The sequence below is a fragment of the Brachypodium distachyon genome, chromosome 3 (assembly GCF_000005505.3).
Source record: "Brachypodium distachyon strain Bd21 chromosome 3, Brachypodium_distachyon_v3.0, whole genome shotgun sequence".
In the NCBI taxonomy this organism is placed as follows: Eukaryota; Viridiplantae; Streptophyta; class Magnoliopsida; order Poales; family Poaceae; genus Brachypodium; species Brachypodium distachyon.
In genome coordinates, this window is record NC_016133.3 from 14,859,605 (window position 1) to 14,878,060 (window position 18,456).

An 18,456-nucleotide genomic window follows, 5' to 3' on the forward strand; every position below is an offset into this window, starting at 1 on the left:
CCCTCCGTATAATAATACGGGCACGAGCCAGTCTATTTATGTTCCTCAACCTTTGTTCTAGTCCTGTGTGTATCAAAATGGCCCAGCCCAGAGTTGTAGGCTAGTGCAAATAATCTCCGGAACGAAATTACGCGTGAACGGTTGCGGGCGCCACATCAAGGAGGCGAGTGTATGGCCGACGATGAGCCTCGTAACCGGCCTGTGGCGCATGCCTGTAGGTCCTGTCCTCTGTTGCCAGCAACTTATCCATGGCCAAGTGCTTTCGTTCTACTCATCCTATTCCTACCTGGTTCCTTTCCCACGTCGTCGGCTTCTCCTTCTACACCCACATACTCCTTCCTTAAACCCACTGCTCCGAATTTTCGCTTCCTGATCTGGTTAATTCCATACTTGTAGCTTGAATATTTCAACTTTTGCCTCGAAGGTTTTGAACATAGTTTTCACAATTTTAAAATAGCAAAATGTTACTGTAACTATTACTTACTCCATTTCTTTTTGTAACATGTTCCGTCTTTGTTCTAAAAGTCAAACTTCTAAAAGTCGACCAAGTTTATAGAAGAACTACCAACATCCATAAGTGTAATCAGGATTCATGCAGTTGGAAAAACTAATCAAATTAGATTTCTTGACGTGTTTATCCATTGTTTGCGCTAGATTACCTTGACACGTTTAGTTTAGCCATTGTTATCGTGCTCCCCGTCATGTCTTTGAAAGTTTTGCCAAACTTTGCAGAAAACTGGAAAAGACGGTAGACGGATCGCAGCCACAGACTGAAATATTTGTAGGAGACTGATATTGTGTTCTCTTCTCAACAAAGTCAAACACTCCTCAGATGCACACTAAAGTTGCAATACTCCTGTTCACCAAGGGTGGCAGAGAAGGTGTATAGCTACAATAAACCAAAAGAGACTTTGGGAACAACATGCATTTGCGTAGTATACGTGCATATGCTTCTCACATGCCCGGGAAAGTGAGATCCAGCTTTAGCACCACCACTAACCAGAAGATTTCCAGGTAGTGTGTGTGCATATCACTTGACCAACCGCCAATCAGCTGCTAGCCACAAGCTCTGTCCAACCTTAAGAACCTGCCCCCAGCTCTCACACGTGTCAGCAACCCACGGGACCGAACTCCACCCCGTGCGAACGTGGCATGACAAGTCAGACATGGCGCTGACTTGGCACCCACACCGGCCAGTGCGGTATTGACAAGTCGGCACTGAAGAAGCAATTGGGGGATGATGTGCAATTAATTAGTTTATCATCATCTCAGAGAGAAGAGGAGAAAGAAAAAAAGGAAAAGAAATGTTAATCATCATTGTCATTATCAAGGATTAGTGGATCAGGGGGTCATGTTGTCTGGGATCTATCTTTGGGATGTTAGCTTGTGGTGCAGGGAACGATGGATGTATATGCTCTTGCTTGCCCCTGTTGTGATATGTCGGCCTTGATCCGCGTCTCTGATTGGCTGCTAATTTTAGGAGCAACATTTCTCCTCTCCTTCTCTCTGCTCCACTACTGACTACTTGATCTTGTCATTCAACTCACAGGCATCTTTGGAGAAAATGACAGCTTTTTTCGCAGTTGCATATGTTTTGTTTGATCGATTGGCAGGATGTCTTGAGTTGATATGTTCACTTGTCAGGTGTGTTAATGCCTATTGCTTAGCGTAATTGCAATAAATTGTTTCGTGGCATGGTTAAATAAATTTCATATAAGACATTTCACGTGTCTGGTTCCCTCTGCACCGCATGATTTTCACCGAAATCCTGCGAATTTTTTGTAATTTTTGGAGGATTTTTGTTAAATTCTGTCCCATATCCAGTATATGGGATTTTTGTAATTTGTGCTAAGTTCTGTCCCGATTCCAGGAAAGCTTGTTTTGAATGATTTACTAAAACTCTGGCCTGGTCTAGGCTCAACAAGCAAAAACAAGCATACCACATCTCACTACTCAATAATCGCAAAATTATGGATGCGTGCATCAATACAGAGGCCACGGGAGAGGTCCTTCTTTTTAGAAAAAAGGAATCACAGAATAAGAAAACATATATTTAGCTAGGTCTTCAATTCTTGAAGTCCAATCCTTGTATTAATTAATTATCTGAGTTTCAGCGCCCGGAGAAGACTTTAGCTGGTGAGGAATTGCAAGCAATTTTAGCAAGCAAATCTGTTCTATTCAATCTAGCAGCATGGGCATTGTTGTTGTTGTAATTATATTCTCTTTATTTGTTGCAAAAAAGGCTAGCCATTCATCTTCAACCCACTGGGGAGCCCACATAATCTCATAAGCACATTACATTATTTTCATGCTTTGACCCCATCCCTATCAGCATGTCTGTATTATAATTCCTTGAAGAAAAGAACCTAGTAGTAACATGCATTTGTAACACTTCACTATCTTTGAAAGTAATAAAACATTTCTGGTTTGACTTATCCCCATCGCTTAGTCACTCCATTATTGGGATCATGTCATGTGCATCTGCACCTCAACATCACCACTCTCAGACTACAATTTTGAGATTAAAATCTATACAGAAGCTGGATTCAGATTTGTAAACTGAATTGACTATGCATTATAAAATTAAATAAATCGAGTTTCTTTTTCTTAAAAACGGTAATATGAAATATGCTTGAGAATAAATTCAAAGATCACAAGTTTCTTTTTGGGCTCCACCATGTAATCTGGTACTCCCTCCGATCCATAAAAATGGTCGCCCACTCAGTACTAAGTTAGTACCTTTTTATGGAATCGGAGGGAGTATCACATTGTATATTTACATGATCAAACAAATTAAAGAAATAGAATTAATTTATTGTCATGTGCATTGTCCAGTATTGTTGACCGACATGATCATCTAGAAAGCTGAACCATTGGTACACAAGCAAACAAATGAAGATGGGGAAAAAGGTATAGACAATACTGTATTAGATAACGGCAATTACTGCTTGATAAGAGAGTTCCCTCCAAGATTGTCTGTAACACAGCATATCATAAGAATGACTGAATAGACACCATTGTTAATAAATGCCATCAGTGAAAGGCTTCTTCATCACCGAGCATTTCCAAGATGATTCATTGTCCTATGTTAGCTCTTCTGTGATATATCATTTCAAGGTGAAAAGGAGTCAAATTTGCAATGGTTTGGTTCTGGAATATATCCAAGTTCTGAGTGCAGCTATGTGACCTGTCGTTTTGCAGTTTAGCTATGAAAGACTTTTGATTTGGCAAAAGTGTTTTGCTTTGGCAGCTACTGCAAGTAGCAAATACAACATGAATATCCAACGGAGAATTCCATTCCAAGTCTATAACCAGTCGCGAGGCAAATACATGCCGTGTCGCTTTGAGATTTGTGCAATTTAGTTTTCAGAAGTGTACCGACACACCGTGGCAACCAGTTCTTCCGAGAAAGGCAAAATAGCTATCAGGAGCCCATACTCCTGGTATGAAAAGTAAAATCATAAAAGAAATGAAAATGTAAAAAAAAAATCATGCGTATAAGTGCTCATGTCTTCTAAGACCCTCCAAATTTTCAGGAAACAAAGCATTTTTGTGTCCTAAACAAGGAAAACAAAATTTAGTAGTACTAAAACTAAGCAAAATTTTGATCACAAACTTTTGTCATTTTTACACAGGGTGCAAAATTTATCCTTTTACACGGAATTTCACAAGTCGACATAAGACATGCACATTTTTACGAGTGAATTCCTTTCAGAACTTTTGACATTAAAAAGACATACATCTGGGAGCACGCACTCTGGGGGGCACCTGTGAATTTCCATGTTCTTATCCTGTGGAATTGCACATTAGCCGACAGTGTTAAACCTTAAGAGACCTTCAGATGTTTCATGCTTCTGGTAGTGGTTAGAACAAATTGTATCATGGATAGAATGCAGCCATACAGTAGTCTTTTATTGACACTGGCAAAAAAGGGTTGCAACCAATCCTCGTAGGAACAACAGCAGACAAAGTTTGACATTATTGTGGGACTAGCCCAGACATGAAATCTGGGCAACAGAAATGCTCCACTCTCCCCTCGCAAAAAAAGAAAGAAATGCACCACTTTCTTTCCCTCTCTCTCTCTCCCTCTCTCTCTCTCATCCATTATACATCCAAAATGTGAGAGACAACAGTGTCCTACCACTGAAGTCTCTTCTGCTGTTCCGCAACTGTCCCTTGATAGAAAACTCTACTTGTTTTTGGTGATCTGTAGCACACTAGGGTAGGATCTGGTTGATCACCTTGTACAACACAACAATATGCGAATGGTACTTTAAATATGGTGGTTGCAACGCAGCTACACTAGGGTAGGAAGTGGTTTTAGTACGTCCAACCTCCCCAGTGCCCGACATCGGTACCGTCCATCTGCATTGGGATTCTAACGTTTTTTCTGCTTTTAGTTCTTTCTAAAATGTTGTGAGAAAGCGTAAAGTATTCTTTCTCTTACATGCTTATGACACCATCTGTCCAAATTCTGGATTCTTGCCTCATCGAGCATGTTGTTTTGTTCGAGCCACATGAAAAATTAAAACCAATGTTTTTCTTGTCTGGGCCATGGGCCACTAGCCTAGGGCTTTGAATCCCGTGGCACATGGGTGGCCTATTTAGGAAATATGGTGGGGTTGGAACCGAACAGGGCATGAAAAAAAAAGACCAAAGCAGTAGTCCATGCATGGTGCGTGTGCGTGTCCGATGACGCAGCCCGCAATACTTTTAGGAAGAAAAACAACCGATTCACGTGTCAACAAGGGAATCCAAATGCTGCGCATGTGAGCTTGACCAGCACCCAGGCCCACATCGACAAGGCTTGAGGACCACCCCAGTCATCTTCTCCTTTTTGCATGCATCAAGAGATAATTTTGGTTTCAAATCCCTTCATTCTTGTAACCAATGGACAAAAATATCCAACATTTGCTAGCAGTTGCTCAAGATTTTTTTTTGCTAGCGTTGCTTTCTAAAGAAAACAAAGTAACCATGACCTTTTGTCCAGTCAATTGAATATTCTTATTACCCAATGAACAACAACCTTCACATGCTTTTGCACAAAGCAAGATAAACGATTTTCACTACAGGTTCATGTTATTACCCACCGGATGTTTAGCTGCATGCACTTCTCTTATTCAGAGGGTAGAAGAATCACTTGTCTCATGATTCGAAGTACATGTACTGCCCATTCAGAATATTCGGTCCAACGACTCGGTACTCCGGACGCAAGAATGCTTCTTCACTAACCCATTGGACATTTGAGTTAATGTACTTGTATCATCCAACGGCCAAAAGAATAACTTCGGAATAATCGGTCGGTACCCCACATTCATCTAATTGGTACTTCAATCACCAAGGAGTCGGTACAGCAAGTTCCTAACTGAGCGATGCTACCTGGCTGTCTCCTAACCGCGCACTGTGAGGCAGCCATACTTTTGCCAGCAGCTTGGGGAATGGGGAGCTCTCGTAGGCAGCAGCGGAGACGAAGCAGAATGCATCGGCAGGGCGTCCAAGCAAACAGCCTGGCACCGAAACAAGGCACCAAAAATCAAAAATCCCATCACCATGAGGATGGAAACAACAAAGTGCTAAGAAATCGAACCTGGAACCGGGAGCCGTTTCTGGGTCGGTCCTCCCAGAACCTACGTGTTCGTGGATCTCAGGGCACCGGCGGAGAAAGTCCGGACCCAGTGACCATCGGTCTGGTCCAATGCCACCTTCGCCGCGGCTCGTCCCCCGCGGCGGCTTGTCCCCCCGAGCTGCTGGAGAGGAGGCGTCCTACGGTGGTGGGCAGCTTCGCCTGGTGGAGGTTGGGAAGGGCACCGTCGCCGCGGCTCGTCTGTGTGTGGGAGAGGTGGGTGGGGGTGTGGGAGGTGTGGCCGTCGGCCAGGACAAATAATGGAGGTCATAGGCATCCGGCTATGACCAACGGTAACATGCTATGTAGCTACGGCACAAGCGACGTAGGCCTGGGGACGGAGCGGAGACGCAAATTCGGATGGAAAATTAGGGGCGGGGAAAATGCAGCTGCCACACACCGGGCAATTCATTTTATTTTCACTGCATGGCTTCGATCCTTCTATATTTGATATACTACGTACAACGATTGATCAATTATCTCCATACACTGTTCTACATTGATGATTATCTCTGATTGGTTTCTGTTGTGATATGTACTTCATACACTATTTTAAAATAATGATCCGTACTATTTTTTTGAAACCTACGTACTCTTTTTCTTGAATATACTATATACTGCTTTTATTCAATATACTCTATTCTTTTTTCTCATATATACTACCTTCTACCTTCTCATATATACTCCATTCTACCTTCTAATGCATATGTACTACCTTCTCCATTCTACCTTCTCCATTCTACATTCTCATATATATTCCATTCTACCTTCTCATGCATATGTACTATATACCTTCTACCTGCTCATCCAAATTTGAACAAATTTGAATCAAAAATTTAGGATCACGACCATTCTCTTTCTCGATGAAGATAATCCCCGCTGTACATGCATGCGTGTGGCCGGCCGGAGATGTACATGCATACGTTGAATATACATCGATTGCTGGCGAAACAACAGTGTTCTGCCATGCCAAGGAGTTTGTTGTACTAGTACATGATTATCTAATCCATCCGGCCAAGAAGAAGTTTGTTATACTAGTACATGATTATCTAGACTATTTAATTAGAAAATCAATTAGTTACTGCCTATTGGATTCTACTAAAACGAAAAAAGAAAGTACCTACTGTAGTAGCAGATTTGCTCGATCATCGTTGATCCTATATACTACATGCTCCTTACAATATTCTCCATACTACATACTCCATTGTACATACTCCATTCTACATACTCCATGCTATATTCTCCATACTATATACTCTATCCTACGTACTTCATACATCTGTTGTCAATATTCAGTACATACAATATACTCCATCCTTGTGTTGATACAACATTCTGTATACTCCGTACTAGATACTCCCGGCCGGCCTGCAGACTCCATGCATGTTACGTCATTGGAAAACTCCATGGCTGAGCTACCAAAAAGGCAGTACATCACATACTGTACCAAAAGTACTACTTAGCCATGGTTAGAATAAGAGCTGCTAACCATACGTCGATATGCATACTCACATCGCCGGCCAGATTACCAAGTGCTCTGCCACCACCCGCCCACCCTTCTCACTCTGGCCCGATATATATAGCCAAGTACTGTACGCACCAAACCCAACGATATTGCTGGATAGGTGGCGTTGGTTGCAGTTTCTAACCTCCCTAAAAACCAGGCACTCTATCCAGCTAATTTTTTGTCTCCAGGTTCTACGCATCGACGCGCGCGGTTGGGTTAGCGGGTCTATACAACAACCTTGTACCCGATCTGGCCGGTGGTATCCGAAGGTGGAAAAAGAAGTGGTAACTACACATGGTAGTACCGAAAAGGCGTCCTATTTGAAAGAAGATCGTGACACTTAGCAAAATAAATCAATTTAATGCTCTAGGAAATTGATCGTCCTGGATTTGGTAGTCGATTCTCCAAGAAGTTTATCAGGCTATTTTATACTCCTACATTTACAGCCAGTTTGTTTTTCAGGAAATTTACAGTAAGGGTTTCACATCTGGTACCTTCTGAGAAGCAAATCAGGTTTTATCCAATAAAACTAGGCATAAATATTTATTCTCAAGAATAGCTTTGTTGAAAAATATGCATAAAGTAGCTATAGTTATAAATATAAATGCAAGTACTTGAGAATAGCAGTAATGGTGGCGCCTAAGTATACTGTATACCGTCGGAAGAAAATGGAAAAAGTTCATCAGAAAAGATTACCCAAAATGAACGATGTCATGATCTCTTACAGTATGATATCCAATTCTCATATGCATACTAGTTTGTGGAGGTGAGATGTGACAATTTTTCACATTTTATTATGTTCTTTTGTTAATCATATAAAGCTATACATCATGTGGATGTGATGTAGACCCTATGCTTGGACTTCCCAAATACCAAGTATACTTATTAATAGCCATACTTAACAATTTCAGGACCAATAATGCAGTAACAAAATCATATACTCAGCCGGCATCCTACCTGGAAGATGTGCTAGATAGGTTATCAAATTACATGCTAGAACACCTCTGCAGTCACCAAACAAAATGGTCTTCTTAGTTCATAACAGGGACTTGCTGATGGATGACATGCAACTTCATTTTGTGTACACAAACATCTTCTACAACCGCCAATTACATCTCTACTTGACACATAATTTATGTTTTCAGACGTCTCTGCGTTTGAAAAATGTGGCAAGCAAGTCCCCACAAGAGTCTTAATGCCAGGCATTAACTAATCCTACTCAGTCTAGGGCCTGAAGTTCTTCCGAAGAAGCCTAATTTTGCACACATACTCATCCTATCCTACAAATCATCTTAGCAGTAGAGATGATGACTTGCTACTTGCTCCTACAGTGACACAATTGACCAGCTGGGACTCCTTGAACCTTGCGCAGAATTGCAGACTGCAATGCTGTTTCTGTTGCACGAGAGAGACCTATTATGATCCGATAAGGCAAATGAAGGTGCAGAAAGATGATCACAAGGGCAATCATAAGAAGATCACTGAAAGAAACAGTGTCCATCATTCAAAACAGTGTCTGCAAAAATACTGCACTTTTGCCAAGTGCTTGTGGCTTTCATTTGAGGCATGTGTCAACAGGATCTGTTCAATAATGCAGCACCCAATTAGCATTGCCTCCGATCTAGCATTCCTAATCAGTTATTATTCAAATAAAAAATAATATATATTTAACCTATTGAAATACAAACATGACAACTCTTGCAACATTGTGAGCCAGCCAGTACTGCCATCATCTCTCTCTAAAAACGAGAGTAACTTTCAGTTGACCTGTGACTGTATATGAACAGCAAATGCATGCTCTGGGTTCCAGATGTCATGTCATGCAGATGGACACTTGTATGGTTCTCAATTCTTATCCAGGTATGAAAAGGTTATTACTACTAAGGTAGTGCCCTGCCCCTGCTGCTCCGAAAGCCTGTCCTGCTTCACAGAAGAAGAAAAGAAAGCTACAACTGTCACTAGTGGATTAGTCCAATAATGCAAGCTAAGAATTGCCTTGCAGCTATGCCACAGAAATGTGCGTTAGCATCACCATCAAGGAAGTCAAAAGAAAATCTCAATCATGCAGCAGGGAGTTAACATTACCCAGCAAGTATTCCATTCTAAATGGGTTAATTCATAAATCCTTCTTCGGCTGCAGAAACTGAAACGATCCAAAATGATACGTAGGCACGCTAATTCGAATAGCTTAGTCAAAAGCACACGTAAATTATGTTGGAGAATTCTTAATATATGTGTGAAAGCTAGACAATGCCATCGAGCCCATGCCATGCAGAGTGCTAGCACTACTGAAATTGTTAATCGCAGAATCTTGTCAGTATGTCTGTCCTTGCAGCATTTTGCTCACCATCACAGAAAAATTAGGATTATATGTGAACAAGCAATTGTTCTATGTGTTTCGGTGAGATTTCAGGGCCCACCGTTTGATCAGCTATGTGAGCTTATTAGTTGACAGTCTTCATTGTTTGTTGTGGGGGCAAGAGAGCCCAATAATGAGACTATGAGAGGCTTTAACTCTATACGCATTGTTTCGGATCTCATAGAGAACAAGATGGCAATGATCCAAACTAGGAGTTACGCTTGGACTTGAGGGCTTGACCTAAAAGCTGATGTAACGTCCGTTTAGAAATTTGTGATAGCATATGTTCGGTCCGAACTTTCATAAACCTACTTTGATGTAGTAGAAAATATTGGGATAACAAAGGATGGTTAATTCTTTTGGAACATATATTTACCTGTTTTATGAAACATTTTTTCAAAATGAGAGATGCACACTCGTACCAACATACCAGTAACACACACAATTAATTAATTCTGACTTGCGTTAATAATGTCCTACTTTTTCCCTGCAAAAAAATAATAATGTCCTACTTTGTTTCATGACACCTATGAGTGTTCCCCTTGCAGTTATCTTTGTGTTCCAAAAGAAAATTCTCTTAAGAGAATATTTGCTTTCTGAAGCCTGATGCTCTTCTAGTAATAGTTCATTGCTAATTAATTAATTAATTACACCTAAGACTATATTCGATCTAGGTTCATGATCACTAGCACCATGAAAATGTATGTCCTCTGCACATTTTTCTACTTTCTCCGGAAAAAGACAGAAAACTTCCTAAATCCACATAAACAGCGCACCATCTTGCTTTTGATTGTTATTACATCGATATTTGTCCGTTGTAGCACTACTCATATTATGATATATTTGCACAATTAGTTTAATTAGCCAAACCAAGTAGGCTCTAGTGGCTAACAACGAAGATTTGATTATATTATCCACAAATCTAGGGGGCTAAGAAAAGAAGAGAACAGCAAAATAACTTTTTGGTGCACGTGCTACTGCGGTGAAACGTAAATCCAAATATTGACAGTTCTGTGTGGTCGTTCGCTTCTGCCATTTCTTTCCTTGCGTACATTCTCCAGGTTTGGTGTTGGTATATTGTGTTGTTGCAGAGTCTTGGTGTACTTGATATTAATAAATTACCCATTATCGAAAGTAAAAAATATACAGGCAAGCATGTGAGTGGCACCAAAATAAGTTAAGTAAAATGCACCGAGGTCCCTATTCTTTCGCAAAGATGTCAAGTAGGTTCCTAATATTTGAAAATGCACATTTAGCTCCTCATTGTTTGTTAAGTGGTTCATCACAGATCCCTCACCTGTATGCACAGCTCTGACCGTATGATGTGGCTGCCACCTAGGCTTTGGGCGCACACGTCAGGCGACGACGTGGCGCTGCCACCTAGAATTAGTGACATCTGCATGTATTCAAAATTGGAATATTTTTACCACTCTTGCAGAACTCATCCTTCTCTTGGTAGCCACATTTTTCTTCTTAGGAAGATCTACCACGCGGGGGGTTTTCTGTAAGATTGTAACGCCACGTCATCGCCTGACATGTGGGCCCAAAGCCTAGGTGGCAGCCACGTCATGCGGCCGGAGCTGTGCATACAGGCGAGGGACCTAGGATGAACCACTTAACAAACAAAGTGGACCTAAACGTGCATTTTCAAAGATTAGGGACCTAATTGACACCTTTGAGAAAGAATAGAGACCTCGGTTGCATTTTACTCAAATAAGTTTCTGTGAAAATTTACAATTATATAACAGAATCGAGCATTTACATGTGTAACAAAATATTTAATATTTTTAAAATATAGTTCTTCACCTAGAAGTAGATGCTTCTGGGTATACCATTCTCCCGCAAGAAAATCGCTTCTCTATATATGAACAACTTCTGGAAAAAAAATCAGGGGTTCAAAATCCTTATAGTGGGCTACCTATCTTTATATATTTTGGAAAAGTTGCTAAAGATTGGTCTACTTGATTCAGGTATGTTTATGCAATGGTTAACTTATAGTGCTAGGATGCATGATTCTTTGGGGTGATAAGGAATGGGCTTAAAGGCTAAAGCCAACAAATTCCCTCTGAACGAAGGCCATACACCTAGATGTTCCTATGTTTATATTAGGCATGCACAGTACACTCAAATCAATTATTTTTTGATTCATACACACTTAAGGAGGCTCCCATTGCTCCTTGGGGCATCCAAAAAGATTGTTAAGCTTAACAATCCTGGAAAGAAACGGACAAGATAGACATTGACAGTATTTTTTAAGAAAATATCATTTACTAGATTTTGGCGTAATGTATATTAAAATTAGTCGCTTTGCTTTCCGTTTTCTCCTTGGGGGAATAAAGAACAATGGTGGGAGACTTCAAATTAAGTTTGCTTGTGTGGTTCCTTAAATTTTTCTAATTTCTTATTCTGGGACAAGTGATCCTACCACAGCTTTTTTTTTTATCAAGTTGGGGGGCAAGAACAAAATGAGTATAATTTGATCCTAATTTGATCGGAATGACTTTCAGTCGTCCAAATATTGGAGCAGTTTATTTCTTCATGAAAAATAGGAATGCGATTGGTGTTGCATTTGGAGCAACAATTTTAGCCCGGCTCCATATCACCAAACACAACCACTGACCAAAGAAGAGAACGCAAGCTCCATCACCAAAGAAGGAAACACCATGGTTCAATATGCCTTGAAAAAAGATGATTCTGATATGCCTTGAAGGGAAAAGAAAGTGATTGCAATATGCATTAACAAGGACCATGCTGGCCATAGTGCGATCTACAGATAAGAGCACGAACAACGGCAACACCTTAAGCTGAATAAATAAGTAAGCCCTTTAGATCTTTCCCTTTACAAGCAACTAATTGTTTTTCCTGCAAGAAAGAACAAAGGATTAGTTGTTATTACATTCTCCCTCTATTCCTCAAAATCATACTCCCTCTGTGTATACATAGTGTATTTGATTGGTCAAGGCAAGATACTTTTACCAACAATTGCTCCATTAGTATATAACTTATGTTGGCATAAAATTGATGCCACTAGATCCGTAATTTCAAAATTATTTACTCCCATGTATCCATAATAAGTGTCGCTGATTTAGGAGGGAGTATTTATGAATGTGATTTGTACAAAACTGCATTTTAATGAAGTAAATGTTGGTCCGAATCATGTCTTGCAGTGTCTAAAAAGAATATTTTTTTGCTACATTTAGTACATTTCTTATTTTAAAACGATGAAAAATGTTTTCTTTTACGCCCAATAACACGTACGTGCATGCAACTTCCTCCGTGGACATGTGTTGTACTCCCTCCGTCCAACAAAAAATGTCTCAAGTTTGTTAAAATTTGAATGTATCTAGACATGTCTTAGTGAATAGGTGCATTCAAATTCAGTCAAAATTAAGACATCCTTTATTGAACGGAGAGAAGTACATACATTCCACATCATGCAAGTATGTATCACCAGGCCACCTGCACCAAACATTATTCCATCTATCTTCTAGCTAGGTCAACCGCCAAGTTGACTTGAGCTATAGCTCCAGCAGCATATATCCAGACAAAAAGTGTACTTGATGTCGCTTTCAATTGTGCCGTAAAACTCCATCGACCGGTCTCGCCATTTTCCCATTGCACGCATGTACATATCAGGCAATAATGTAACTTTGGTCTTCTCATTTTCTTTATCTCCTTTCTCTCTTTTTCTTCTATTTTTCTTTCTTTGGTATAAGGTCGTCCCGCGTACGTCTAGTTAATGTCACACGTGCCGTGCGTGTTAGCAAATCATCGCCCAAAGTCCGGCATGCAATCTCTTCCTTTTTTTTTCTTCCAGGTAAAAAGATGGCCATCGTACTAAATTTCTCTGTCTTTAAAGGAAAGGCAAATGTACCTATAAATGTAATTAAGGGCAATGAATGAAGTTATGGTTCACGGGTTTGTGCATGCAAAAACTTCCCATACGGTTTTGCTATTTCTAAAGTGGCCCAGGAATAACTATTTGTAAGTGCACGATATTATCGTGAGTTATAGTTTGCACTGCTGAAAACTATTACTGTTGGATATTTTATCTTTTTCTGTGCATGATAGTATACGTTTGCATGATATATACGTTTAGCAGGAAATGCATGGTATAATACGATGCACACTTACCTAAACCGTTTTTTTTACGGGTACCTAAACCGTTAACTCCATACAAATTAGTCCAACCTTCTACCTTTAGAACTATATAAAGGTTTATTCTGATCAAATATACATCGTGTTAGACAAAATAACCCCATCCAAAATACTTCTGTATGGATGATTCAACATGTACACACATTGGATGGTTGTGCTAATGTGATAGATTCAGTGGCCAGCTCGGTATCATGAGAGTTAAATCCTCAATAAAGATGTTGATATTAAGAAGCATAGAGATTTTGCACAAAGAAAAATAAAATAAAGAATAAACATCTGCTAATCTCCTTTAGTGGGTATATCAAATCAATTAAGCATGGACCCCATTAGAGTGAGAAAAAGGAATGGTTCCACATTGTTGCTTGGAGAGAAGCAACACTTTGTTTGTGTGCGTCGACAGTGTCCGGATCAAAACCCTTATAGCTAGGGTTCTGGTGTCACCATCATGGCGTGGTCCTAACCTCAAACAAAAAATGTTCCTTCAACTCCATGGCCATGGCAACGAGTTGTCTCACTTCCAAATCCAATGGGATTAGCTCGAATATAATTCCAACGACGATGGAAGAAAATGACGCTGCACAAATGCGTAAAATTGGTGTGATTACGGTGCATCTCAGGACCAAAGTATCTTTCTCCCATGTTGATTGCATGTGTTCTTGTTCTCTTAGTTGATAGCAGCGAAGGAATGGGCTTGGAAACCTTTGAAGTTTGGAGGTGGTGACTGGGGGAGAAATCCGCATGTACGTACCACCTTTTCATGACCAATATTCCTCCTTTTAAAGAATATTTTTGGAGGCTCTTCGAGCAATGAATTGACTCTTCGATTTTTTTAGGCGACTATTCGAACATAGACACCATGCCAGCTCTTGGATCTCTTCATCAACGGGGGTAGAATCTAAACGGCCCTACCTTTCATGGCCAATATTTCACTACCCAGAGGAAAAAAATTCAGGGACTATGAGAGGAATTATAGTTTCAATCCTAGCTTAGAAATTGTTTTTCTGATATTTTCTAACTGGTCGCAGTGGGTTGGAAGTGAACTTAATTTGCTGAGTCAGGTTTTCGTGCTCATCTTCTTGCCCTGACTCAAACCAAGAAATGGTGAAAATTGAAAAAGTATTGTTTGGGGAAGGGGCCTGGAGTGGGGAGGAGCAGGAACCTACATGGCTCCTTCATATGAAATTTCAATTTAAAGAAAACATTTTATGCACGGAGACAATTTGAGGACTTGATAGTTTTGCGTCCATATATAGCTTTTTGGTCAATGGGTTTTGCCTTCTTTCTTTGGCACAAATTTCATTCTTGCGGTTCTTTCTTGTCGGTTCGTGATCGGTCCCAAGGAAGGGACCAAGAGTGCAAGCCATGGTTACCCCCCCCCCCCTCCTCCCCATGGCATCCCACTAATCTCGCTTAAATATTATGTGAAATTAAACATCGATTTATATTCCTGGATCATCGATACCAATATAAATATGCTTTTTGTATGACTTGTCGCCTCCGCCACTCAAAACAATTTTTCTAGCTCTACTTGTGTTCAGGATTAGGGCCTCTTTGATTTAAGGGGTCTCTAAAACGAATAAACGATTCGAATGTTGTGTACTCTTAACTTCTACAACAGGTTAGAAAACTACAAGAATTAACACAACAAAGTGTTTGACGCACCGTCAACAGGCGTCCGCGGCGAGGTAACTCTCTACGAGGCACCACTTCCATCGGTCGAGGACCATCATACAAGCACTTTCCGGTAAGACAGCAAAGTAAAAGCCGTCCATGCAACGTTGATAGGACACAAGTGCCGGTACTCGGCCGCACAACGGCGGGGGGGGGGGGGGGGGGGGGTTCTGCCGGCAAACATTGGTCCAAGACAACCCATGCGCTAACGTAGCCATGATGGTCAAGCCATACAAGCACATCCCACCGTGCAGAGCACGACGGGTGTATTAAGCGGACGGTACCGAAGGTCCACAACGTGTGGGAGTGATGATGGCAACACAAACGAAGGGAGGCAACATATTTCTGAGGCAATATGAGTGCGGCGGGACAGAGGGGGCCGTTTTTCTGCCACGGTAGGACCACAGCAGCACCTGAGGCAACCCTTACTTTACTCGGGGGTCGTAACCCTCGTGGTTTCTTTCAAATAAGCATCCAAACGATGTCACGGGTACGAAAAATGACCGTACTTGTGCTGCGGCAGCCGACCCGTCACACTCCCCCTACTATACCCGAGGGGACAAACTCCCCCACAGGTTCCCTACCACAACACCTAGATTGGGGCTGGACACCTCAGCACCCACAAATAAATCATTAGAGAAAACAGTCTCAACGATACAAATCTGCCTGAAAATCAAACGATCTGGACGACATAATTATTTTCTAAAGATACAACTTCTCCAAAAAAATGCCTAACAAAAATTCTTTCAAATCAAATGAAAGAAGCCCTTAAAACCACGAAAAAAAAAGTAGTATAAGAAAAAAAAACGCACGAGTAGCACGTGCTCTTTTTAATTTACCAAACCAGGCAAAAAAGGCCTAATAAAGATGACACGAGGAGTGCGCTGCTTCCCAGCAGGCCAGGGCCGGGCGACATGATCCATTGACAAGGTGACAACCAAGCAAAGCAAAGCTCCATGCATCCCCAGCGGGGCCTCGAATCCGAATCCCCCCCTGCAGAGCTGGCCGCCAGGTAGAAGACAACGCATCGTGCTCCGGCCACTCCGCCATTGACAAGCCAGCACCAAGCACCGGCTGACGTGGCCGCCTTTCGCCTAGCTGTAAAGCCACGCTGGCCCACCATTGCGGCCGGTGCAGGTGGTCGTCTTCATGGATATATACGCATCGCATCGCCGTAAAAAACTCCCTTTCGTGTGGTTCTCTGCTCCCTTTAATTTCGTCCTTCTGAGCTAGCCAAGCATGTGATACGTATGCAGCATGCAGGCAGGCAATTAAATAAAGTCTTTTTGGGCGAGCACCTGATGATCGATGGGCCTGCGAGCGCATATATGCTTAATTACCTTGGATCGCTCTCGATCTCAGTCTACCTCACTCCTCCACTGCGCTAGCTAAATTGACCGGTGCAGTGTTTCGATAGGTTGGACGCCTTCCCGATCGATACGAGCATATGTGCATATGCCAAAGGTAAAAGGAGAAAACGAGTACGTGAGCAACGAGAGCTATGTGTAAGACAAGCGAATGTGCTTACAGAAGAGCTAGGTACTCCCCCTATATTCACTATATTCAAAAATATAAACAACTACTCTGTTCTTAATTCTCCCCCTCCGATCCATAAAAAGTGTCGCCCGGGGAGTATGAGATATGTACTTTGTTCTATGTCAAACTTTTATAAAGTCTGACAAAATTCATAGAAATATATACTACTCCCTCTGATCCTAAATTCTTGACTCAAATTTTCTTAAATATGGATGTATCTATTCTTAAAAAGCTTCTAAATACATGTAATATTTCGACAACAATTTAGAATCGGAGGGAGTACCACATCTACAAAAGCTAGAGCATTATATTAGGAACAAAGTGAGTAGTTAAGATTTATGGTACTCATCACCGGCACTATAATTACACGCTCCAGGAAAAAAAATGGCATGCATGCGTACATTCTGTTCACTTCTTTTCCCTATATAAAGTCGTATTCACCAGTAGTACACCAATTTCTAGAGGGAACAAAGGAATTGCCTGTCATTATTTGATAATTACACGCGTATTGATGTTCTTGGAGTAGTACTGTTATTCGGCCTTATCCCGTAATTAATCAGTATATATTGGTTGCATATATCTTTTCTACAGAAATCTTCAGCATTCTTCTAAGACAAATAAGATCGCAAAATCCTCTCCATTAATTTTGACCTAAACATAGTTTCGGCTACTGTAGAGTTATTTGGCTACGGATAATGTTCGTATCGACTGCCAATGAAATTAACCTCATATTTTACCGCCAACAAAAATATAAAAAAAGAGCGTAAAAATAATAATTCTGCGGCTAAGAATCGTCGGTAGCTTCTCGACCGTCTGATCCAGAATCTGTGACCCGATCGATCAGTCGCTCTCGCACGTGAGATCACTCACCTTTTTTTCTTTCCAAATTGAGGCACGGGCTACTAGCTACAGCCAGCCCTACTCCCTGGGCAACTGGGCTTATTCTTCCAGAAGCTTTCAAATAACTCGGCATACAAAATCTCTGCCCTCTCCCGTTGCTCGTACGTGCTGCTAAGACGTAGTTTTAGTTGTTCTCTGCCCATAAGATATCTTACCCGCGATACAAGATATTGGCTGGCCGTGGTAGCTAGGTAGCTACAGTCAAGGTGCAAAAAGAGAAGCCTCTCAGCTAAGTATGCTCGAATATTTTTCGTCTAGCTAGGCTGGGGCGAGCTGAAAATGCTGCGCCCGCAGGCGAAGGACGCTAGCTGCTCTTCATCACACTATAAAACATGCAACCAAGGAGCATCATCAGATATTTTGGGTCTACGTACCAGACAAGGGACCAGACATACCCACAGTGCCCATATCAGCGTTTTGTACCTATGTAACATATAGTCGTCGAGGAAATATGATGAAACCGTTTCTTACGCTAGATAGTGTGCACAAATCAATAGAAAAGTTATCAAACCTCGATCTCTCTCTCGAATGTATTAAATCACACAACTAATTTAGATACAACAGCAGACAATGCATTGGTCTGGTTGTACCTGATATCTATCGTGCACCAATTAAGAAACAATATAAGAGATAAATGCACTAGGAGAGGCCTCGGTAAGAACACAATCATGTTTTTTTACCACTAATCCGTTGTGCAAAGTC

At 41.2% G+C, this 18,456-nt stretch overlaps 1 long non-coding RNA gene across 2 annotated transcripts; it reads right to left on the reverse strand.

Moving 5' to 3' along the window:
• Window positions 1-6,673: 6,673 nt before the first annotated feature.
• Window positions 6,674-7,166, reverse strand: LOC112271924. Of its 2 annotated transcripts, none has more exons than XR_002965463.1 (2): window positions 7,118-7,166; window positions 6,674-7,033 (listed from the first exon to the last, which is right to left on the reverse strand). It is a non-coding gene; the product is annotated as an uncharacterized LOC112271924 (long non-coding RNA). The 2 variants fall into 2 exon arrangements; XR_002965461.1 differs by having other exon boundaries at window positions 7,113-7,163.
• Window positions 7,167-18,456: the final 11,290 nt, after the last annotated feature.